This window comes from Glandiceps talaboti, chromosome 14 (genome assembly GCF_964340395.1).
Source record: "Glandiceps talaboti chromosome 14, keGlaTala1.1, whole genome shotgun sequence".
Taxonomy (NCBI): domain Eukaryota; kingdom Metazoa; phylum Hemichordata; class Enteropneusta; family Spengelidae; genus Glandiceps; species Glandiceps talaboti.
In genome coordinates this window covers 14334993-14361479 of record NC_135562.1, presented here as the reverse complement: position 1 = coordinate 14361479, position 26487 = coordinate 14334993, and the positions used below count along the sequence as shown (strand labels likewise).

Genomic DNA, 26487 nt, shown 5'->3' with positions numbered 1-26487 from the left:
GAATTGGTGAAAAAGAACTTTATGGGTCACTTAAATGAGATTAGGTAGGACACAGCCTTACCTTTGAACCCAATCCCTGTAATTATAGACAGTCATTGCATTAAGGCATAAACAACAGATGATATGGCATGTAAATTGGAAAACTATCAATTAACAGGTAGTATTTTAGTAGTTACCTCATGCATTACAGTCTGTCCAAGTTTGTCTTCACTTTTCAAATCAGCTCCCCTGTCAAGTACTTTTTTTACATCCACGCAACTTAATTTCTTTGGAGATCTCAATAGTTCTATGAGTGCACAGTTCCTCAGTAAGACAGGCACCGGCTCTAAAAAAATAACAATTAAAATTAAAGCTGCAGGCAGCATTTCCGGAGCCCAAGCGGTGCTGCATGGAGGTTGGAGCAGTCTTCCTTCTACACATCAAGTTATTTTCTTTGGAGATCTGAATAGTTCTATGAGTTCACTGCCCAATTTTTGGCTACCTAGGAATCGCATAGTTCCTCAGCAAGCCATGCGCCGGCTCTACGTACAAAAATAACAAGTAAAATTAAAGCTGCAGGCAGCATTTCCGGCGCCAAGGCGGTTTGCCCAGCAGGCAATGAGGTGTTGCACGGAGGTTGGAGCAGTCTTCCTTCTACACGCCAAATTGTAAGTTTATCTGGTCATGGTTGCTAGGACTAATTGTGCCAAAATGTTTTCAACAAAATCTGCATTATAGCCCTTCTAGAAACAGCTCACCAAGGCCCCGTCATGTGGCCGCACACGATTTCATTTATGCAAGTCAATCAGTACAGTGAAAATTTTCATAAAATCTAATATGGCCACCAGCGGTTAATTGATTGCAACAATTTTCTCAAACTTGAAAGACATCTCTTAGACGATGCTATACATAAAAGATCACATCAATTGGACTTCTTGTTCTGTAAAAGAAGATTTTTAAAGGAAAAATGCCATTTTTTTTCGAAAATCCAATATGGCGGCCATTCTTTTGTTTTCTCGAAAAAATGGCATTTCTACTTTAAAAATGTTCTTCTCCAGAATGGGTAGTCCCCTTGGTATGATCTGTTGTGACCACAATTAAAAGGGCAGGGGACATGCGCATGCTACATACCAAATGTCGAGCCACTTGGACCCCTCATGGTCCCCGGTGAGCCTACCAAGCTTAAAAAGTAAAAAAATTTTAGTTCTACTTTGACAATAAAATGGCAGAAGAGGAGAAGAAGAAGAAGAAGAAGAAGAAGAAGAAGAAGAAGAAGAAGAACAACAACAACAACAACAACAACAACAACAACAACAACAACAATAACACCAATAGCCTATGGGCTTGGGTCCCTAACAATCTATATGACTACATGACATTAATTTTGATCATACTGAAGGCATGCCATGATGAAGTCTTTTAAGAAGACGTCAACCAAGCAAATGACCTTGATCTTAAGTTTTGTATTGTTTTGCATTGGCCAGGTCACTTTTCAAAATTGACCTGTTTCCATCAATAACATGTCATTATACATTTATATAAAACGGTGACAATATTCTGTGAAAAGTGTATATAGAAAAGTTTACAATATGTCATTGAAGAGTAATGTTACTTACCACCCTTCTCTGGTGTTGCCGGCCATGCACTATTTTCATCCCTTGTTCCAACTGTGCTTGTACTGGCACCAACTCGATTCTTACTTTTTGGCATGATTAACCTTGGTATTTATATGTGTGACTGACAGTTCTAAATAAAATATAGTTATAGATATTATTTTCAGCAGATCATTGAAAGGTTAAAATGAACGAAATCTGCTTAAAGTCAAATGTAGACTTACGCTAGTTATTTAATTCAATCTCATTGCCTTGTCGCCTGATTCAGCCTTTTGTAGTAAATATTCAAACCTGTTGAGTGTGTACATAGTTATCGTACGGGATCAACATCTAGGAATGATTTGTACATACCTAAACATTCTACACAGATTTTTAAGAAAAGTTTTGTTTTTAATGGAGTTAAAGTCTGGAATAGTCTCCCGAAGGACCTTAGAACATCTACTAGTTTGAATTCTTTTAAAATGAAATGGAAATATCACTTTTTATATCAAATGTAATTTTTCTCTTGTGTTACCCTCGTGTGTCAGTCATTATTATTATTTTTATTATTTTATTTTACCCACTTCTAATTTGTCATAATTTATTTTCTGTATATGTAATGTAAATATTGTAAATTTCCCTTACTCGACATTGTGTTAGAAGATCCTTTGGCTCAACAATTTATCGAGTTTAAATAAAGTCAATCAAACAAACAAACAAACAACAAACAAACAAACAAACAAACAAACTAACAAACAATATTTACACAATCGACCTTTTCTCTAGGCTTTAAGTATGATGAACTTACGAGGTTCAGTATATCCAGATATCAATTCACCTTAACCAAATACTAATGTAATTCATAATTCACTATTGTAAATCTTGTGTAAATTCACCAATATCAAACATACAGTTTTGTCATATTTACTAGCCTTAGAATGTTACTATTACGTACATTGTATGAGTTTTGAATGTAGACCTGAGATTGTGTAAATGTGGGTTAATGACTAGTCAGTTTCTCAGGCCGGGGGGATTTTTCTATCGGGTTTTCTTGACTATGACCATTTTACATTTGGAATTATCACCCATTAAAGCTTTGCTCTAGTCAGACTGCGCAAACACAAAATTGATTTAAGCACACGAGATGTTAGAATTATATGATTGATATGTATACGTATTGTTTATCAACTGGAGTTATGCCTCAGCCATGACCTTCTGTTCAGGTCAGATACTAGTATCTATCAAGTTTAAATGTGGAAATTGACAGCTCTTAAGTTGTACTTTATTTTTTCGAATTCTCTTACAATAATTTGCTAAAAGCACACATAGCAAACACAAGTAAATGTGTCCAGACTACCAAATCTATGAACTAAAAAAAATAATAAACCATGTTTAAATTGCATATTTGGAAAAAATTTTTGCATATGTATTTTTTATTCTGGTCAGTTTGCATAGTTCAAAACTTGGATAGCTGCATTTAATAAAAGAATCGCAGAAATTTCAACAAATAAATGTGGTAGATTTACCCATCCTCTGCCCTTTTCATTTTGACCGATACCTTTTACCTCTCCTTGCAAAATTGAGAACAAATGAACATGCAATTTGCTAGAAGGATTCTGTGAAATAAAAGATCGGTTTCACCAGTCGTGCAGCATGTTATTTTGAGTTTGCCATATGACAGTTAATGAGAAGAATATAGAGACAGATATATATTGGATGCAGGGCAGTATTGGGGCGAACTTTGAAAGTTGCCTTAGAAAACATATTAGAAGAAGTCGACATATGACCAACTCTTTCACATTAAGTCATGTGCAGCACTTCAAAACGCTTCCAGACAACTTCACCAGTATGGTCAACCCCTCAGTCTGTATGGCACAGTGTGAATAGTTGTTGATCACTTTGAGTAAACCTTCTTTGATACAATTGTATAGAAGAACCTGAGAGTCTAGTTTCTATACATTTGTGTACGTACACGTAGACTTTAGTAAGTGAACTGAATTAGAAATCTAGTTCTGAAACAGCTGCAGTACAGAAAACTTTTTTATGACGTTCTTTAATTTGTATTATGAAATCAATGACATTTATCACGTTTCATTATTCAAAACCTTTTCGAAAATATTTTCGTTAAAATTAGCAGTTTGATCAATGAAGGGAGGGGATGTTTTAGTGAATGCCAAGATTAAACTGAGAAATTATGAACAGCACAAACAAGTACCTTGAGGAGTGCAAACTGGTCAATGCGTGTACATATATGGAAAGCCGCAAGTCTACAGAAAACAATTTATTGACTATATACGATGCGAACTTATCATTATATGATGCAAATATTTCATTATATGATGATAGTACATCATTGTGTGTGACAGTTAGTGACACGGGTTTACAATCATATTACTTGAAAATTAGCTGAATTAATCAATATTAATAGTTCACTCAAACTTAGAGTTATCCTGTGTGCGGTATTATACTTTGATAAAAGAGCGTGTTTTGCAATAATAAAAAGAGTGTTTCTTGTCAACAGATGGATGGAGGGGGGGGGGTTAAGTGTTTTTTTTTCATTTCTCAGAGGGGGTGCATTTTTGTGTGAATGGCTTGCAGTGGGGTCACTATTTTTACGTACTTTTTACGTACAATACTAACAATAAGTCACCGGCCCAACCCCGGCCATAAAAACTGATCGCTCACTTAGGGAGAGCTTCAACATCACCATGGTAGTGAGTGGGAAGGGTGCAGGCAGGAGTGTCCTCCTCCCTCGGTGGACATTTACAGATTAAAAATTCTATTTCAAGCCATACACATTATTGAAAGCCATGGAATACTAGAATATTGTCTTCAGTGCCCTTCATGAGATTATGGCACACATAAACACATCTTGCCGTCACCCATGCCACCTCATGATAATTTGATATGTACATTTAAGAACTTAAGCTTTCTGTGGTGAAGCTGCAAGCAATTCATTCGCTAATATATTTGGTAAACGACGAGTCATGAGGTTAAATTTGATTCAAATCATGAGGAAAATATTGTGTGACCCCACTTTCAGACCATCAGACTCCCCCCCCCCCTTTGAATCCCCATTTCTTTCCGGACTCTAATTTTCTCCTCGGCTTTCCCCTTGTCGTAAATTCTGGTCGATCTTTATTTGTGCTATCAATTCATGAAGTCGCCCAAATTCGCAGTTGGCTTATCTGATTTCGTGCAAACTCCATGTGAAGAGGATTGCGTGACAGTATCTATATAATGAATTTTTACAAGTGAACTACCTCTGACTTACTGACCTTACTATCGGGGCTACTTGTTGCTACGAAGCGACAACACACCTTCGGATATTAGTATCTTTGATAATCGGAGTCTGTAAATAGTCTATTGAGGGGTGCGATTAAAATTGCACAGCATCCAAATTAAAGCGATAATTTGTGACAGTTTGATGATTAATGCTAATGACCTTGCATGAACTAATGCTCATATAGACGTCCCGAAACGTCAGCACACCCACTTCGTCAGATGATAACTCTTCATAATTCGTGACATTAAACAGATCAGCATGATGGTGACCAATAGGTTTGTATCTGTTATATTGAGCTGGACGACATCTAATAAACGTATCAAACGTTGTCATAGAAATTGTGCTAAGAATCCATGAAGTTGCCCAACTCTTAGTTGGCTTGTCTTATTTCAAGTAAACTTCAGGTGTACGTGTAAAGTATTACCTGACGGTGTCTTTTCATGAATTTTCACGCGTGAACTTCCTCTGACCCTTTGACCGTACTATCGGGTTTACTGGTTTATACAAAGCGATAACACACCGATGACACTATTATATATTGCTAAAGAGATAATTACTGACAATTATGTCATTGCAGATCAATACGTGTCTATATGATCTGATAAATATGCCAAGCGTTGCCATGGAAATAGTCTATTATATACAGTTTTATGAGTTTTGAATTGTAAGCTAAACAACCTCAAATATAATATATAGCGGCGCATTTCGTTCCTATACTGCAACTGCGCTAGTAACTCATAAAAGATAAAATATCATTTATAAATCCAGCGATTTATACGTATCAGAACTCGGCCGTATTAAGCCTTTAAGATTCCATAGACTTTTTCATGTAAGGACCCATAGGCCATGAACTTTTCCCCTACACGGTTTGATCTTACCTAATCTCCAATTATCAATTTCAATTTGAAAGGAATAAAACATGCAACCAGTCCTATTTTTTCCTTATCCACACATTACATATAAGACTATTTTGTTGTTTATTAGTGTATAATACTTCGGAATGGTAAATTGGAAACGAATACAACGTTTCGATCCGTCTACTACAGACCTTGATCACGCAATGATTTAATTACTCAGCGTTACTTAATGTTTATCTCTGAATGACTGTTATAAACAACCCCCACCAAAATAACCATCTACAGGAAGCCAACACACACCGACCAATATCTCAACTTCCAGTCCCACCACCTTCTGGTACACGAGATCTGTAGTCCGCATGTTGACCAACCATGCCCTTCAATATGTACCCACGAAGGAAGACCAAAGAGCTAAACTGCAACATATCCACAATGAGCCAATGACTACGAGGAATGGACCCTCAACATACCACCAAGAACTACCAAACCAACTGTCAGTAAGTCCAACGATCATCCCCCATCTAGCCAGCTCATATTGGGACTACCTTATCTACAGGGACTCTATGAACAACTGTAACTCTGAACAAGGTCCGTTGTAGACGGATCGAAACGTCACATTGTTTAAAGCTATTTTACTAAGTACGCAAATTTTTTAGTCGGCGGGCAATTTTTCGATCGGTAGCGGGAGAGGACCAAACAGGAAAAAATTGCGGGGATCCGGAAGTCCTGATTTTTGTACAGTGGGAGAGAAAAACATGGAATCGAGGGGGAGGGGCACACACATGTCCGTCAAAATGGAATTGGTATAGTGGAAAGGACAGACCCTCTCCCTGGTGGGAGTGTACTTTGGGACGGTGCCTCACAAGAAATGCAAATATGGTTACGATTTAATTTCTTACACAAACATGAAGGAGATCTCAGATGTCATATTATCTACCCCATAAAGAAAACTTGATTTTAAGTTTTACCATGTAAATATATCCCGCCGGTAGGAGACATGACCCACTTCACGCGGATTTCGTCGCATAGCAACAGTTGGAAGGTTCTGTTATATTAACAATAATCGTACTTACGACACTTACCTAAAATGAAGTGATCGAAACAGGTCTTGCAGTCTTGCATCTGTTCATCTAACTGTCATTCATGGAGATATATCGTGTTATTTTTGTTCGTGTACTGCCTTCCTCTTGGTTTTATTATTACATCCAAGCAAAGAACACATGATTGAAATGTCAATTTTGAGTCAAGTATGTGTACTTTATCGTAGGTTGGTCATACTCATAGACCTGACACGTTCAGTCTCCGCTACCCAGCGTCACAGCTGATGGCGCACTCCATGGCCAACTGAGAGTCACGGCAGTCATAGGAGAGTCCGGTAGACAAAACGCTCGCAGACGTTTCGAAACGTTTTGTTGATGAACGACTAATTATCAAAGATCATAGTTTTTCGCTGGCGTTCCGGGACAAAGGAAGGCGGAAGAGTGAGGTAACTCGCCAAAAGGCAACATGGTGGCCACGAATTCTCACTTCATCGGCAAACTTAAGTTTTTGTGTAGGATTACTTAATGCTCATTAGTTTTGATTCATCTCTGCAAAACGTTCACGGAATTGGTCATTTACAATTCCCCACGGTATTTACAAATACAAATACTCGTCGGTATAATGGTATAATCGATTTGACGTACATTTATTACACAACTGCATCATCAGTGAATACAGTAATGTAAACAACAACAACAACAACAACAACAATAATGATGATGATGATAATAATAATAACAACAACAACAAGACATTTTTAAAAATATATATATAAATAAATATAACTATATTTATAAGTTTTTCAAAAATTTGGCAAGCTGGAGATGATATTTCATAAATAATTTCTATTGATACTACTAATTGTTACATCACATTCTGTAAACAATGTTTTCCTTTGTATACTGAAAATTGGACAATCTAAAATAAAATGTATCTCATCATTAACTAAATTTGAATATACATCTTTTACAAAATCTCAACAGGAACTTGTATACCAGTACATTGAGTAATGCAAGATAAACTTGGGGTCAGGTGACAGGTCAAAAAACACTTCGTTGGCGTAGGAATAGTCCTGACAGCACGTGCACTGCACTGGTGTGATTTAACTATGCACATCATCTTTTCAGTGAAAAGTGCTGAATGTACACATTATCTTCTGTTTGAATGTGCCGCCATCTTTTGTGTTTCACGTGCAACATGCATAATGCTGTCCGAAATGCCAAAGAATGAAAAAACGTTTTGTCTACCGAACGGCCCCAGGTATCGTTTATACACATATCATATTTGCCATTTACAAATTTCGGATAGATTTAATTGTACCATATATATACGCGTTCGAACAAAAACATGGAGTTTATACCCTATAACTAGTCATTCCCAGCGACAACAACGCGAGTACACGCAAGTAAATATGACAAAGATCAGAATTTTCAACACCGTTAAAGTTTTTTGTTGAGATTTCAGAAAGGGGTCTTACGCAGATATGATATATCTTTCTCCAAAACAGAATACTTGTGACCTAAGGGATTTGTGTCATTTCATTTTTACGACTAGAAATTTAAAAGGTTTCCTTGTGCGCCAGTATTTTCTTGAGGTGAACGACGTAAAATATTGGGGAATAATTTATGCAAATATTATGCTTAAAATGCAACTCATATTCTCTCAGATTTGTTAAAGTCGATAGTGCAGTACACACAACAACTATTGTAGCTTTTTTGTAGGTTTTTGTAGGGTGGGCATGAAAAAACTAGGTAGAGTCGGGTAACCGGAACCAAATAATGTTTAAGCCTTATTAGAAACCAAAAAGAGAAATTAAAATGCATGTTTTTGAACTTTCAAAATATTAAAAGAATTTTTTTAATTTTGAGGTGTCTTGGTGTTTTTATTGGTTTATGGAGATTAGTTTTGATTCTTAGTTCTGACAACAGGTGACAAGATAATATGAATGATATCTATTATATGACTATAAAAGTCAGGTTCGATATTTAGTCTGGTCTCTCACAAAAACTTTTATAGCGTCCTCTCATTCCGTTGGTAGCGCTGTGTAATTTTTCAATGGTGGTGTTAAGCGTTGGTGGCGCTATTCTACTTCCACAAACTGCACCATTGCTACCAGTCGAAAGCACAAATTTAAATGAATAGTTTCTTACAATGATATTTTTTTGAAGAGGTGAAGATATTTCGTAGTAGGAATACCTAGATTATCCAAGATGCAACAAATTATGCAGTGTACCATTTATTTATCAACATTAATGCTACATGTATTTTGTTATTCTGACAACAGATGTTAGAATAGTATGAATGAAATCTAACATGTAGGTAAAAAAGTCAGGTTCCATCTATATTCCGATCTATTTGAAAAATAACCCTCTTACAAAAACTGTTATGGCGTTTTCTCATCTCACCGTTGGTGGCGCTATATTAAAAGTGATAATAAATGTGTAACTCCTGTCTTCAACGGTATTGTATTTCTACAGTCTACACCATTTTGTTATCAGTTGGCAATTGGCTGTTCTAGTTACAACCACAAATTTAAATGAATAGATTCTAACAATGATATCTTTGAAGAGGTGACGGTATATAGTAGTAGGAATACCTAGATTATTCAAGAGGCAACAAATTATGCCGTGTACCATTTCCTTCAACGTTAATGTATTTTGTGTTTCCTGAAATGCATATACAGTACATGTATACTATTCGCATGATTCGTGGAACAAATGATGTGAAAATATGAAGAAATAAAGTAAACACGAGCGTGTCATTTGTTTAAAATACTTGTCAAACTAACAGGTATAAATTACACAGAATGCCAACATAATTCATAAAAGATCGATGTATAATAAAGTATAGTACACCACAGATGAATATAACTTATCCTTAGTCTTGGAAAGCAGAGCACAAGATCAAGATTTCTACATACAATGTTTGACATTTCTACGGGTTTTCAGAATACATGGCAATGAATTTAACTCAAGTGTTAAACATGTAGACTTGCTGAATCTGAAATGTCAAATCATTCATTACAGTGCAGGACATGTAAACTCATGGCCAAGATGGCCAAATAATTTACTTTACATCATATGATAATGCTGACCCTTGACCTTTGACACCATCCATAGTGATGTCACTAAAACAGAACCTTGTGATAATACTAACCTTTGACATCATTCATAGTGATGTCATGAAAACAGAACCATGCGATAATACTGACCCTTGACATCATCCATAGTGATGTCATGAAAACAGTACCATGTGATAATGCTGACCTTTGACCTATGACATCATTCATAGTGATGTCATGAAAACAGAACCATGCGATAATACTGAACCTTGACATCATCCATAGTGATGTCATGAAAACAGTACCATGTGATAATGCTGACCTTTGACCTATGACATCATCCATAGTGATGTCATGAAAACAGAATCATGTGATAATGCTGACCTTTGAAGTATAACATCATCCATAGTGATGTCACTAAAACAGAACCATGTGATAATGCTGACCTTTGACATCACTCAAAATGATATGATTATAGACTGTTCACTAATACAGAGATGTGATATATATTTGAGATTCTATTTCACAGGATTTTTATTTTGGTATTATATTGATGTTCATATAATATACAGTTCTACTTAGTACAACTGAAAGCAATGCATCGGCCAATCAATGTAAGACACGAACTAAAACTGTATTATATTGTTGTGTGATGTGTTAGGTTACATCGTGGTGATAGTGGTACATTGGTTATGTGTGGATATAATCACACTGTCTGTATTCAAGATGGTGTACACATTGAATGAGGTTAAATGTTGAACCATTGCATAATAACTACACCCCAATGTGATGTTCTGCTTGATATTAGCTAAGTTATATCAACATAAATTATGTGTGTGTGTGTGTGTGTGTGTGTGTGTGTGTCTGGTAGTGTGAGCCAGCCCAGTATGTGTTGTCTCTCAATGTAATCATTCTGTAAACAGTGTTAACACAATGCAATAATACTCTTATAAATAAAGCAATTGAATGTGTTTACTTTTACACTTGATATGAACTTTATGAACGAGTGTGGCAAACAGACAAAGTGTTTTACTTTAGTGTTAAGGGTTGTAAATAATTCCTAATTCAATTACCACAACACAATATATTTGACATGCATGTATTAACAATAACACACATTAATATTGTTATATTTTACATTCATATAAAATATATAAATAAGAAATACAGTTTTTACCTTTCAGAATATTTTCTCTTCAAAGACACCCTTTCACTAATGACTTCATGTACTACTTCCGGTATGACTACTGACGTCATAGTTGGTATCGCCTCTGTTACATATTTCTATGCTAGCTCTATATCCTCCTTGTTTTCACTTAGAAGTAAGTTTTTCCCACTGATCCCAAGACATTGTATCGTCGGCTGGGATCGTTGTGGATGGAGTAGTTTCCATAGTAATACTATATTTAGAAAGAGAAGAAAATATGTTTCAGTCATATTCACGTAGATAAACATAACACTACTCGCACATTTGAATCATCTTTATGGGAAGTTCTTATTTTTGTTTTATAATTATCATATAAGTTGACAAATAAAATCAAACAATTACCTTATGTCTTCTATTTCTTCCATGTTTTGTTCTGGGTTGGTTACCATGTCAACAGACATTGAGACTGATAGACAAGGCACCGACTTCAACAGATACTGTTCTGCAGTATTCTTGTCATCAAAGTCACCGTTCTCAATTAAATCGGCCCATTGATTCCATGACATGCTCTCTGTATCTGTTGACACGTCGTAGGAGCTATAACATGACACACAGGAATATAGACAGGTTAGAACACTGTACGGAAACTGTAAGGTTAATGTATAGCCTTAAACTCAGAACGATAAATTCCACAGCTTACATTATATAAAGGTATATCTTACATTATGTCTGGTGGTGATACTTGGATTTGTGAAATTTCTTCATCGCACACTGTACGACTTCTAGATCTGTAAGTGAAAAAGTTCAACTTAATGAGGGTTTGTTATTGTCGGGCCATCACGAAAGACAAACGTCAAACGTAACCCGGAAGCATGCTGGATTGAAGAAATTCGTGTTTTGTATTTTTGGGATGAAGAAAATAAAATTTGTCACGACAAGTTTTTATCCGTTTACCCCAGTGTAGATTACAACTCTGGCTAGCCATTCTGTTAATCACAATATTGTGAATCATTCTGTAGTTATAACACGTATTGAAAACGGTTGAATGAGCATACGACGTTATCTCTAGCGAAGTTTCTCGGGGAATGTGTTTGTCGTGTATGTTGCTACAACAAATGCGTGCGCATATCGATCGTTCGAAGTGTTGTCAGAGCAACAACGCGCATGCGGTGCATGCTTTCATTCCTACAACACGATTCGAACACAAATGTTATGCTTGTACATGAAGTAGGCTATTGCATGTAATGTTTTGTAAACATAGTCCCGGAAGTAATGATTGAAACAGATGTTTCGAGCAGTATATTCTTTATCGGAGATTATGAGGTGTATCAGTATTCATTATATGCAACAGAGTATACCCTATTTTATTCTAGTAAAGCACACTCGAGCTCGGCATGGGGGGGGGGGGCAGGTTGCTATCAAATATCGATCAAATCCCATCTATAAGCGTCTACAGGTTTACGTCAAAGGACATGTGAATGATATATTCAATATAATTATTATCGTATATCTCTTTTTCTTTAAATGCTGTATCGATATTTTGCGGGTCGACAGGCGGAACTGCAGGTCGATTTGCGGCTTGTTCAAAATGAGTCTTCTTGTAATATGAAATGCTTCCTTTGCATAACATCGTCCATGATATATACGTAGTGCTTTCGAGACCGTCATTACTTTCATGAAGACCAGGCGCAACGTAAAATCATTGTCGCTAAATCAAAAGGAATGAAGCGAGAATGCTGGTCAGAGCAGGTCGTGGAGTGTGTCACCATCGGCCTCGCGCAATTCGCGCCATCCAATCACTCTATCCTGAAATATACTGACAGTGATATATCAGTAACATTGTAGACTCAAACTACAAGAACCGCTAAGGACATTGGTATGAATTATGTATGCACAAACCATACACATTGATAATGTGGATGTTTAGCACTTTTCCAGTGTAACTATTAAATGAAAATGTAAAACATTCAAAACAAATTTAAATCAAAAGTGGAGTGTGCAATCATAGAACCTATATGAAACGTAGGTTCTAAAGAAATAGTACAGTGCATGTAGCATGTGGCCATAGCTACCAAACAAGTTTCTTGGGTAAACCAATAATTAAAACAATAGAAAAAAATAACGACCCACAGCGATTTGCAACCTGCACAATAGTTACACTCCCAGGTCCGCAGCCCGCACAACAGTTACACTTCCAGGCCCGCAGCAGCCCACAACCCACACAAAGCGACCTGCAGCAGCCCGTAACCCACATTTAGTTACACTCCCAGGCCCGCAGCCCGCTCAATAGTTGCACTCCCAGGCCTGCAGCAGCCCACAACCCACACGAAGCGACCTGCAGCAGCCCACAACCCACATAATAGTTACACGCCCAGGCCCGCAGCAGCCCACAACCCACACGAAGCGACCTGCTGCCCACAACCCGCATAATAGTTACACTCCCAGCCCTCAGCAGCCACAATCCACACGAAGCGACCTGCACCAGCCGACAACCCGCACGAAGCGACCTGCAGCAGCCCACAACCCACAACCCACTTTAATACGTTGAAAGTTCCAAAACATAGATTTAGTACTCTCTTTTCTTTCAAACGCTTCAAATATTTAAATTATTTAAATGTTTAAAATAAAGGCACAAGATTCCTTAACTGCTCTCAGCAACAGTGACCAGTAAACAAGATGAAATAATTATCAAGTATATTTCAGGACTAATAATTAACATAATTGAATTAAATTAGATCGTTGTGTGGCATCTAGACAATCTTTCTCAAAAGATCGATCTACAATGAAAGGGAAACAAGTCCCTTAGTTTGGGGAGTGAGTGAGGTGGGAATCGTGAGATAGGAATTTTAAATGGACAATAACGGTTCATGGCTATATACGTTGTTTGTATGTTTATTTGCTTGCTTGTTTGTTTGTTTGTTTGTTTGTTTGTTTATTTTCGTATATATGTGTGTGTGTACGTGTGTGTGTGTGTGTGTGTACAGCATTATCGACAAACTTGATTTCTAGGCGAAGACTTGAAAAGAAATGACACAAATCCCTCAGGTCACAAGTATCTTTTATCAGAGAATGATGTAATCATATCTGCGGAACTATACTTGCCTACGATACTTATGTTGTCGTCACTGCGAAAAACAAGCACGACCAGGATATGTATAAACCCCATATTTTTTGTTCGAATGCGTATATAGTACAATTAAATATATTTGAAATTTATAAATGGCATGTTAGCAAAGATATTTGCGTACATGATAGACTTTGAATATTAAGATTTGCGAATAGAAATCACGCCACCAGACGACCACACCGTACCGTTCGTCATCGATGCAAGATGGCAAACGTCCAGTGATTATTTATTTTCTTAAAGTCCCGTACCGGTACTTTGAAGCGCGAAAATCAGGTTGCTTTGAATGTATTAAACAAGGATAGTTTTAGTTCTGGCCGATGTGTGAGGGCGCCCCGTCACGGCGTGCCTTACAGACTCGGATAGTTGATGAATTACATAAGTTGCATACTTTGTCTCTGATCCCTTGCTCTCAGCCCATTTGCCTAAAGCTTGATGAAGTGCTATTATTACTACTGATCTTCGCACACAGCTGATAGACCAAGTAATAACACCCGAATCACTCTCATATCTCATATCTGACCCAACTTCTGTATGCACGTACCAGGATCACACTTGAACTTTAAAGGGAATTAGCTCAGACTACACACAGTGTTTAAATATCTACACTGGAAATTAAGGCAAACACCCAGCATAGTGCCTCGTTCATTGACTTCCCGCGAAGCCAAGTCCTCTTGCCAAATCCGAGCTGAAGTGCCTGTCTCAGTGTGCTTTATTGTTACGTCCTTAAAGTCTAAATATACATAACGCATGGCCAATGGCCAAATAATTAATGCACTCCATATAGAGTTTTCATGGGCGTTATAATACCCTAAAAGTAATTTTAAAACATTGATGAATGATCACTATGAATCCTAGATATTTATGAAATGCAGACTGTCGTCTCATGTATTCGAGTATGCTTGGAATCCTGTGTGGTCTAAATCCAATATCCTTGAGACAGTCTATTGACCTTTCAGTCAAACTAGGACATGCGATGTTGTTAAAATATTAAGTTTACTGAAACATAAATATGTCATCTGTGACACTTTCCCCTCTTTCCAAAATTTGTAACGCCCTCGTTACAGACTAAAATATCTAAAAAATAATTTACCCTTCATAAATGAAAATTGAAAAGTCTTAGAAGTAATTAATGCTGTTTCGTATGAAGTGTTAGAAATGTAAAATTTATACGACCCTTGAAAACTAAGATTGCTAAAATCTCAAATTCCGAACCAGATATACTTGTTTCGTCAACATGTACTTTAATGAATAAATGACATCAAAGAGAGACATCACAGATAATTCGAAAATTGAATCGTAGAATAATTATATCCTGAGTTGGCTATTGAATTGTGTACTTCTCAATCACATCACAAACATACGTTCGACTGGCCAGTCTTTTTCAATCATTCACACAATCATACTGATAGATATGACCATCCATAACGTACTGTTCGGGCCCCCTCTATTTTCATTAACACTACCAGACAAGTACAGTCATCAATAGAATTCTCAGGTCTAAAGAACTTTGCTAGGAATATTATATCTGCAGCATTTAAAAGTTGAACATAAAGAAATATAAATAGGAGAATGTTTTAATGTTGACCAAGTTATACCCAATTCATCGTGTACATAACTAAATTATAACATAAGTATTCCTATCTGAAAGGAATGTAGGTATCTGTCTCGTAAAATCAAATGATGACATTAAATATCTATGCTATGAATAAATATTAACTCTTAAATATTTCATCACGCCAATATTGAAAATTGTCACTGACAAATGGTCAGCATGCCATATTCGTGATCATATTCCAAATTGAATCTTTAACTGCAGACGAAATCAATATTATGAAAAAATGGTGTAGCATAAAAGTGTGTGATAAACTATTTATGTCATTGACGTCGTCTGTGTTTAGTGAAGTCAAAATTAACCAGTCAATGTTATTCAAGTAATCTAAGTCTAGTAACTTGTGATTTCACCCTGATATCAGCTATCAAGAACACTGTCCTAAATGTATTGTCTTACAGCTATCCTTAAGTTACACTAACTAATCAGCTGTTACAGTCAGCAAGAGAAGTCAGTTGCGCCAACACAATCATTGTCGTGTAAGAAACCCTACGTCATTATTTAAACATTACAGGCATCTTAGCTGTTCATCCATGTTTAAAATTTGACATCTTCAGTATGTTAACGACTTATACAGAACTATTAAGACCATTAATATTAATCCAATAAGTCAATTTAGTTTTCATTACAAGTAATCTGATTGACCATAAGTAGGTTGGCAATTTTCTCATTGCAATTCAATATACCCTTTGAATCAATACCACTAGAAATTATACACACAGCTCAAGTGATAATGGTCCTTTCTGAGGAATTTCATAAATTCTTGCGGAATTTGAAAGGAAATTTGTATAGACATTAACACAGCTCATTTCGGTCGGATCTCTGTTTTACACTCAAATTTTGAAAATCAAATATTTATCTTGTACTGCAGATTCAATAAAATACTATATCAACATGGTTCCTTCCTTTACTGTAGGAACTTTAAATCACACAGTCCGACTCAACGTGTGAGCAACGCATTTCTGTAGCGTTTTCGGCTCACAATAACTCAGAGTCAATAAAGCTTCGAGGAGTTTCCAATACTCCATACTTCAATAAATATTCTTATTAAAACTAAAATTTTCTCCATAGAAAAATCAATAATATTCTTTCTGCTTGTACGCGACCTCTGAGATGTAAAACAGCATCACTGAAATGGTTGTGGTAAGAAAATAGATTCCCAGAATTGTTCGTCGTCAAACTAAATCGAGCATACAATTATTATTTCTTACACATGTCTCTCATGATTAGCTTTGTACACACAGTAACAAACTCGCTGATCGTGAATAGAAATGAATTGAGCAATAATAATAATGTCAATCTTTAAAAAAAAATTACTACCGTATGATTAATGAGTTCTTTGTCCGTCAAAAGTCTTAAATATATACTTCACATGCAAACTGCTGCGTTCTGTATAAGCGTCCGATATTTTTTGTTGAAAATTAAAGTGTTCTTCATACTCGTGCTTGTAGCAATCGAATGTCAGTTGGTCGCGTTGATGGCTTCACCTAAAGTTTGTCATAGTCTTTATTGTTGTCTCGTTATTCAAAATTCCACGCTTTCAGACACATTCTCTCCTTCTGCAATGTTATATTCCGTTACTGCAATGTTATCAGTTCTAGTTCGTGTAGGATTCCCACCATTGGAACATAATCGTTAAAGTTTCCTTTCGAAAAGTTCTTGAATCTTCTCCGCATCCCTCTTTGTACAAACTTTTTCTTCTCGTGCAAGGCCAGATTTCCATCATTGTTTCTTCGTTACAGTGTTAATTTGTTTTACTCACCCAGCGGGGTTGTGTTTTTCTTCTTAAAGGTTGTCGGTAAGTCTTCGTAAGGTTCAAACTTGGTTCATTATACACACAAATGGTTCTTCAAGCCCCTGATCTCCATCAATATTACTTTCTGTTTTTCAAGCCCCGGATCGCCACCAATATTACTTTCTGTTGTTCAAACCCCGGATCGCCATCAATATTACTTTCTGTTGTTCAAGCCCCGGATCGCCATCAATATTACTACTTATATCTTCGCACACAGCTGATAGACCAAGTAATAACACCCGAATCACTCTCATATCTCATATCTGACCCAACTTCTGTATGCACGTACCAGGATCACACTTGAACTTTAAAGGGAATTAGCTCAGACTACACACAGTGTTTAAATATCTACACTGGAAATTAAGGCAAACACCCAGCATAGTGCCTCGTTCATTGACTTCCCGCGAAGCCAAGTCCTCTTGCCAAATCCGAGCTGAAGTGCCTGTCTCAGTGTGCTTTATTGTGACGTCCTTAAAGTCTAAATATACATAACGCATGGCCAATGGCCAAATAATTAATGCACTCCATATAGAGTTTTCATGGGCGTTATAATACCCTAAAAGTAATTTTAAAACATTGATGAATGATCACTATGAATCCTAGATATTTATGAAATGCAGACTGTCGTCTCATGTATTCGAGTATGCTTGGAATCCTGTGTGGTCTAAATCCAATATCCTTGAGACAGTCTATTGACCTTTCAGTCAAACTAGGACATGCGATGTTGTTAAAATATTAAGTTTACTGAAACATAAATATGTCATCTGTGACACTATTATTGTGTATCAACTTTAACCAAGTAGGATATGGATAGCTGTGACATCAGACAAAAATCCCAATTCCACTTTTACGATTTATTTTCAATGATTACATAAGACTAAATATTCACTGTAACAGAGTTGACTGTAGACCACATCATCTCTGGAATCACTCATAATAGGAGGTGGGGTTATCTTGTTTTGAAAGCAATCGGGTCAAGGTTTATGGCTGATATCTATCTTATACCAACAAATTAGTCTGACCTCTTACACAATGGCTCTCACGCACTAGCCTGTCCAGGGCTGTAACTGGAATTTGACTCCTTAAATAATAATTTGGCCACTGATACTACCATTTAGTAATTGAACCATTGTCCTTTAAAAGACTCCCGTTTGATAAGACGGTGCATATCAACCTATATCAACACACACCCACACTCTACATTACATGCATGACGTGCAGTAGTCTCGGTTACCAAGACCCTCACTCTGCCATGCGGAGTGCGCCATCAGCGGTGAGACTGGGTAATGGAGACGCAAAGTAATTGGCTTAAAATTGATATTTCAGCCATATGTTGTTTGCTTAGATGTAGCTGCAACACCAAGAAGGGGGAATTGCACGAACAAAAACAACACGATATATCTCAATGAATGATAGTTAGAAGAACAGATGCATGACCGCAAGACCTGTTTCACTTCATTTTAGGTAAGTGTCAAAAATACTATTATTGATGATAAAATCACAGAATCGTCCCTCTGTTGCTATGCGACGAAATCCGCGCGTAAATGACCGTATCCACTACCGTAGGGATATATTTACATAATAAAACTTAATATCGAGTTTTCATGATTGGGTAGAAAATATGACATCTGAGTTAATTCTCGTCCATCAGTGTAAGGAATCGTAATTACCTTATTTGTCTTTCTTGTGAGGATGCGTCAAATCGTACTCTCCACCCTCGAAGACGGTTTGTGCTTTCCAGTAAGCAAACAATTCATTTTTACATACACAATGTGCTTTCCCTCCACATAATTGCGTGTTTCCTTCCCACTGTATCAAAATCAGGACTTCCCGCAGCATTTCTTCCAAGGTGCATGGTCCCCTCCCATTACCGATGGAAAAAAAATTCCCGCCCAATGAATAAATGCGCATGAACAACTTTTTGAAAAAAAATAAATATTTTCGTTGACTACACCTGGTTTACATAGTAATGAAATATTCTGTATCACACAGTTGATGGACGATGCTCTGATAATGCGTCATTCCCACTTCAAGGTGTTTTACTAAACACTATTTTGTGACAATTCGATTTGTGATTTTGAAGTGCTTACACTCATCAAGGGCAGAATATTCGTTGAAATGGAAGGACTTATTGACTAGTCTTGTTTAATATGTTAAAAATTTGAGTGCCCACAACTTTATTGGTTCTTTTAGCCAAAGGGTGGATCTTCTTCCCGCAGTCTAGAATTTGGCCACAGCACGCGCGTCTTTTACTCATTAAAGGCATAGGTGAAGTTGTCATATAAATATTTCTGGGTAAATCGATATTCATTTGAAAAAAAAGTATGTAATGGGTAAATAAGGAAAAGTAGAATTGATTGTATGTTTCATTATTCCTATCAAGTTAAAGTTGATAATTGTAGAGGAAATACGACCCCCACTCTGTAGTGGAAAAAGTCCTTGACATAGACAGTCTTTGCATGAAAAGTCTATGGCATCTTAATTGTTAATATTTACATTGACCAAGTTCTGATACCGAGTAAATTTCTGTCTAATTAACATCATAAAGTGTAATTGAAGCAGGAACGGAATAGGCAGCTAAATTTGACTTATTTTCATGCCTCAACATATGAGGTTGTTTATCTTACAACAACAAACTCACACAATTGTATTTAGTAGACTACTTCCATGGCAACGTTAACGTTTGGCAAATTTATCAGATCAGATAAATACATATTAGTCTCCACCATGAAATGATAGAGATATCATCCGACGAAGTCAGTGTGCCGATATTTCGGGACGTCTGTATAATCAAGATTAGTACACCATTGTCCTTCGTTCTCAGTTTACTGAGTAAAATCATCATGAGACTTAATTATCTATCTGTCAGACATTATCTCTTTTCCAGTTTACTAAATCATCATGAGAAATAATTAAGATAATTTTAATCTGGATACTGTGCAATATTTATCACATCTCTACACCTGGAATTTGCATGGAATCAGACAAGCCAACTACGAGTTGGGCAACTTCATGGATTGGTTATAGCACAAATGGGAGATGTTAATGATAAAATGGGAGCCACGAAAACAAGGGGGTCTGAGAGGGGTGTCGTCGTGGCAATGCTGATGGTCTGAAAGTGGGGTTACATAATATTGTGCTCATGTTTGAACCCAATTCATCCCCAGAAACTGAAAAAATTGGTTGCGGCTTCGCCACTGTGTGACAGTAAATTCTTAAACTTGTATATTGATTTATCACGAGGTTGATGAGAGCCAGAGGTGTTTGTATATGCCTTAATCTCTTGTAGGCACTGAAGGCAATATTCAAGTATTCCATATATGGCTTTCAATAATGTGTATGTAATGAAATTGCACACCTAAAAATGGCCTCCTATATGTCACCATTTTTAAATACTTGTTCCCTATGGGAGGAGGACACCCCCGCCTACACCCTCCCAACCTGCTATCATGGCGATGTTGTAGCTCTCCGTAATCAAAATTAAAATGGAAATCCAAATATCTCCAAGTATATGTTAGGGCTGAATATGACTAAGTACAGTACCGTAAATCTGCAGAAAACGGGACGGGGGTGTTTAATTGTATATATAAAAATCTGTAGTCTTTATCTTTGGTGGCTATAATCGCGAATTCGAAGGGGTGGGGTGGGGTGACGTAGCTGTGAAATCAATGTTGGCCAAAGTATGTTTTTATCACCCCCCCCCCCCCCCATCTCACCGTAGATTCTGCTCGTTCAAAATTACCACTGGCGGAATGTGATACTGCCAGTGTTGTCATTTGTTGATTATCAGACAGCCGGGATTCAAACAGTAGGCAAGCTATCTATGAAATATAGACTAGAATATATAACATATACACAATTATAACATAGACTGATCTACATAACAGAAAGCACTCCTAATAGGAAGACAGTTTGTGTTTTCTACTCTCTCAACAATTCATTTTGACGTACACAATGTGCTCACCTCCCACACAATTCCCTGCTTTCCCTCCCCTGTATCGAAAATCGCAATTCTTCCTCGCCATATTTTATTTGTTTATGCTGCAACATTTGAGGCTGTTTAGTTTACAACGACAAACTCATACAATTGTGTTTAGTAGACTATTTCCATGGCAACGTTTAGTAAATGTATCAAAGCAGATAAACACTTATTGGTCTACACCATGATGCTAATCTTCAAATGTCACGAAATGATAGATAGATATCATCCGACGAAGTCGGTGTGTCGACCTTTCGGGATGTCTGTATCAAATATGATAAAGTCAGAAGGTGTGTTATTACTTCATAGGAACAAGAAAAACAAACTCATATTTTGCAGACTATTTCTATGACAACCTTTGGTACGTTTATCAGAGGTCGTCAAGCTTAATGCAACAGATAAATACGTACTGGTCGCCATCATGCTGATTTGTTATGTTATGTCACGAAATTATTAAGATATATCGGTCCAACGAAGTCGGTGTGCTGACCTCTCAGGACGTCTTTATGAGCATTAGTACATTTGCCCTTTATTGAGAATTGATTATGTAACTGTCAAAATTAATCATCTAACTGTTAGACATTATCTTTATATTCACTATCGGATACCGATGAAAAGATAATCTGGATGCCGTACAAAAGATAATCTTGATGCCGTGCAATTTTAATCGCATTGGTCTGTTTACAGACTCCAATGAGCAAATATGATGAAGTCAGAAGGTGTGTTATCACTTCATAGGAACAAGTAGTTAGGTCGGAGGAAGTTCACTCATGAAAATTCACAAAATAGACACCGTTAGGTAACACTTCACACCTGGAGTTTATATGAAATCAAGCAAGCCAACTGCGAGTTGAGCAGCTAACTATATGGATTGTTAGCACAAATAGAGGAAGCGTAGAATTGCGCACCTAAAAATGACTCCTTATATATGTCACCATTTTCAAAAACGTGTTCACCGTGGGAGGAGGACATCCCCGCCTACACCTCCCCCACTAAATATCATGGTGATGTTGTAGCTCCCTCTAATCAAGATTAAGAGGGCATGCCAAGCTGGCCTAGTATCTCCAAGTATAGCGGTTAGGGCCTAATATATACTGTACCGTACATCTGAAGAAAACGGGGCGAGGGGGGGGGGGGTATATTGAATAACTACAAATCTCTGCAGTCTTTGGTGGCTATGATTGAGAAGGGGTGAGGGTGGGGGTGGGGACTGTGAAGTCATTTTTGGGCAAACCATGTTTTCCTTAACCCCCATTTCGTCGTAAATTCTGCTCGTTCACTTACTAAATTCTCCACTGGCGGAATATGTGATACTGCCCTCACAGTGTCGTCAGTTTGTTGTATAACATAGACTGATCTACATAATTGAGGGCACTCCCAACAGGAAGACAGTTATGCTTTCCACTCTCTCAACAATTCATTTTGACGTATACAATGGGCCCACCTCCCACACAATTCCCTGCTTTCCCTCCCCTGTATCGAAATTCTTCCTCTTTTGGTCCTCAACGATCGAAAATGAAATCGCCCGCCCACTGAAAAACATTGCGTAATAAGAGGTTTTTTGTAAGAAAGTAACATCCAACTCTGCAGTAGAAAATGTCCTTGGCATAGGATGTCTTTGCATGACAAGTTTATTGCAAATTATTAACATTTACTTTGACCATGTTCTCATACCGTATGAATGTCTGTCTAATTAACATCATAAGGTGTAATTGAAGCAGGAACGGAATACGCCACTATATTTTATTTTTGTCATGCCGCAACATTTGAGGTTGTGTAGCTTACAACGACAAACTCGTAAAACTGTATTTAGTAGACTATTTCCATGGCACGGTTTGGCAAATTTATCAGATCAGATAAACATGTTTTGGTCTCCACCATGAGAGATATCGTCCGACGACCGGCTCCTTGTAGCGTAGTCATTAGGCACAAGATTAGCAGTCGGGATATTATGGGTTCGAATCACACTGGAAACAGGGAGGGGATTTTTCTGTAATCGACCAATACCCAGGGTGAGTGTTATACAGACTCGATGGGAAGGCTTTATCACTCAGCAGTGTCTCACTCACAAGACGAGTGCGAATTTGAGAGGGGGGGGGGGGTCCTGGAGTATCGACTCGAAAAGTCGGGGATGATTACTGACACGGAGCGCGCGCAGGTGCTATGTTTGCCAGGCCTGGGTGACTCCGGGATAGCCTGCTGTGGACTGACTGGGATTGCCTTGACAGTTTCACAGCAACGTGATATAGAGTGTGCACCATAGCCGTGTCATGTAGTCCCAAACCTGAATGCATCTCTGTAGCATTTTGTGTGTTAGTTTGTATTTATGTCTGCATAACAGAAAAATCGCTGGGAGCATTTCCAGCACACAAAGAATTAATTTAAAAAGTCTATAACATCTTAAGGGTTTAATTTGACCGTATAATTGAAGCAGGAACGGAACACGCCGATACATTCTATTTTATATTGCTGCAACATTTTATGTTGTTCAGCTTACAAGTCCAAACTCGTAAAACTGTATTTTGCAGACTATTTCTATGACAACGTTTGGTAAGTTTACCAGAGGTCTTTTAATGTCATGTCACAAAATTATTAAGATATATCGGTCCGACGAAGTCGGTCTGCTGACCTCTCAGGACGTCTACATGAGCATTAGTACATGTTTGTCCTTTATTGAGAATTAATTATGTAACTGTCAAAATTAATCATCTAACTGTTAGACATTATCTTTATATTTACTATCGGATACCGATGAAAAGATAATCTGGATGCCGTGCAAAAGATAATCTTGCTGCCGTGCAATTTTAATCGCATTGGTCTGTTTACAGACTCCAATGAGCAAATATGATGAAGTCAGAAGGTGTGTTATCACTTCATAGGAACTAGTAGTTAGGTCAGAGGAAGTTCACTCATGAAAATCCGCAAAATAGACACAGTTAGGTAATACTAGAGTTTATATGAAATCAATATTATATAGTTTATTGTCATGCTAAATTTACATGAAATTCGATGTACATTGGCAGGGGGACCTACATACATATACATAAACAAACGTCAGGCTGCTACTGATTCAATGGATGGATTGACCTTGGTACAAAACTGTGCTTAAATCTATTTGTGCGAGAACGTGGAACCCTAAGGCGACGACCATTTGGAAGATATTCATACTCTGTATGAAGTGGATGATTAGGATCTTTCATTATTTTATCCGCCATCTTAATGACTTTATCTTTGTACACCACAGAGTTCTGAACAGGTTCATCATGGCTGTCATCAAGTAACTTTTTATAGATCTTTCTAGGGCGATTGAGGTCTTCTTGGAGATGGTTTGATAGCAGATCAAACAAGCCAACTGCGAGTTGGACAACTAACTAAATGGATTGTTAGCACAAATAGAGGACACGCAGGATTGTGCACCTAAAAATGACCCCTTATATATGTCACCATTTTCAAAAACGTGTTCACCGTGGGAGGAAGATATCCCCCGCCTACACCGCCCCCACTAAATATCATGGTGATGTTGTAGCTCTCCCTAATCAAGATTAAGAGGGAAAGCCTGCTGGCTAAGCATCTCCAAGTATAGGTTAGGGCCTGACATATACTGTAGCATACATCTGTAGAAAACGGGACGGGGGAGGGGGGGTATAATTGTATATATACAAATCTCTGCAGTCTTTGGTGGCTACGATCGAGAAGGGGTGAGGGTGGGGGTGGGGACTGTGAAGTCATGTTTGGCCAAACTATGTATTCCTTAAACCCCCCATTTCGCCGTAAATTCTGCTCGTTCACTTACTGAATTCTCCACTGTCGGAATATGAGATACTGCCCTCACAGTGTCGTCATTTGTTCATTATCATACAGTAGGGATTCAAGCAGTAGACAGAAAATATATGTTAGACTACTAAACATATACACAACTATAACATAGACTGATCTACATAACAGAAAGCACTCCCAATAGGAAGACAGTTTGTGCTTTCTACTCTCTCAACAATTTTTTTTGACGTGCAAAATGTGCTCACCTCCCACACAATTCCCTGCTTTCCCTCCCCTGTATCGAAATTCGCAATTCGTAAAACTGTATTTTGCAGACTATTTCTATGACAACGTTAGGTAAATTTATCAGAGGTCGTCAAGCTCAATATAATAGATAAACACGTATTGGTCGCCATCATCTGTTGTGTAACATGTCACGAAATTATTAATATTTACGGTCCGACGAAGTCGGTGTGCTGACCTCTCAGGACGTCTACATGAGCATTAGTACATGTTTGTCCTTTATTGATAATTAATTATGTAACTGTCAAAAATTAATTATTTGATAACTTTTGGAAGTTATCTTTACATTCGCTATTTGAAGTCTGTAAATAGACTAGTTGCACGGCATCTAGGTTATCTTTAACCTGGATACCGATCAAGAGATAATGTGGATGCCGTGCAAAAGATAATCTGGATTAGCAAATATAATAATGTCAGAAGGTGTGTTATCACTTCATAGGAACAAGTAGTTAGGTCAGAGGAAGTTCACTCATGAAAATTCACAAAATAGACACCGTTAGGTAATACTTAACACCTGGAGTTTATATGAAATCAGACAAGCCAACTGCGAGTTGGGCAGCTAACTAAATGGATTGTTAGCACAAGTAAGGGCACGCAGAATTTACGGCAAGGGGGAGGCAGAGGAGAAAATGGGAGTCACGAAAAAATGGGGGTCCAAAGGAGGTGGGGTGGGATGGAAATTCTGATGGTCTGAAAATGGGCTCAAATAATATTTTGCTCATTATTTGAACCCAATTTTAACCCCAGGAACTGTCGTTTACCTGGTATATTTGTAGTTCTTGCGGCTTAGCCGTTGTGTGATATTGAATTATCACGAGGTGGGTAAAGGAGCCGTCATCATTTACCGGGGGGGGGGGATAGAGGGGGTCACTAAAACTGGGGCGTGAAAGGGGGGGGGACTACGAAAATAGTTTGTGTCAAGTATTTAAAATCTATGGAGTCTTCGGGGCTACTA

General features: G+C 37.5%; 1 protein-coding gene across 1 annotated transcript in view; it reads right to left on the bottom strand.

Annotated features, from left to right (window-relative positions):
* Positions 1–9836: 9836 nt before the first annotated feature.
* LOC144445526 (ethylmalonyl-CoA decarboxylase-like) overlaps positions 9837–26487 on the bottom strand; it is a 91957-nt gene continuing 75306 nt past the window's right edge. Inside the window, exon 4 of the transcript XR_013481913.1 lies at positions 9837–9856. The gene's annotated coding sequence lies outside the window, so the exon portion shown is untranslated. The remainder of the gene's footprint in view (positions 9857–26487) is intronic.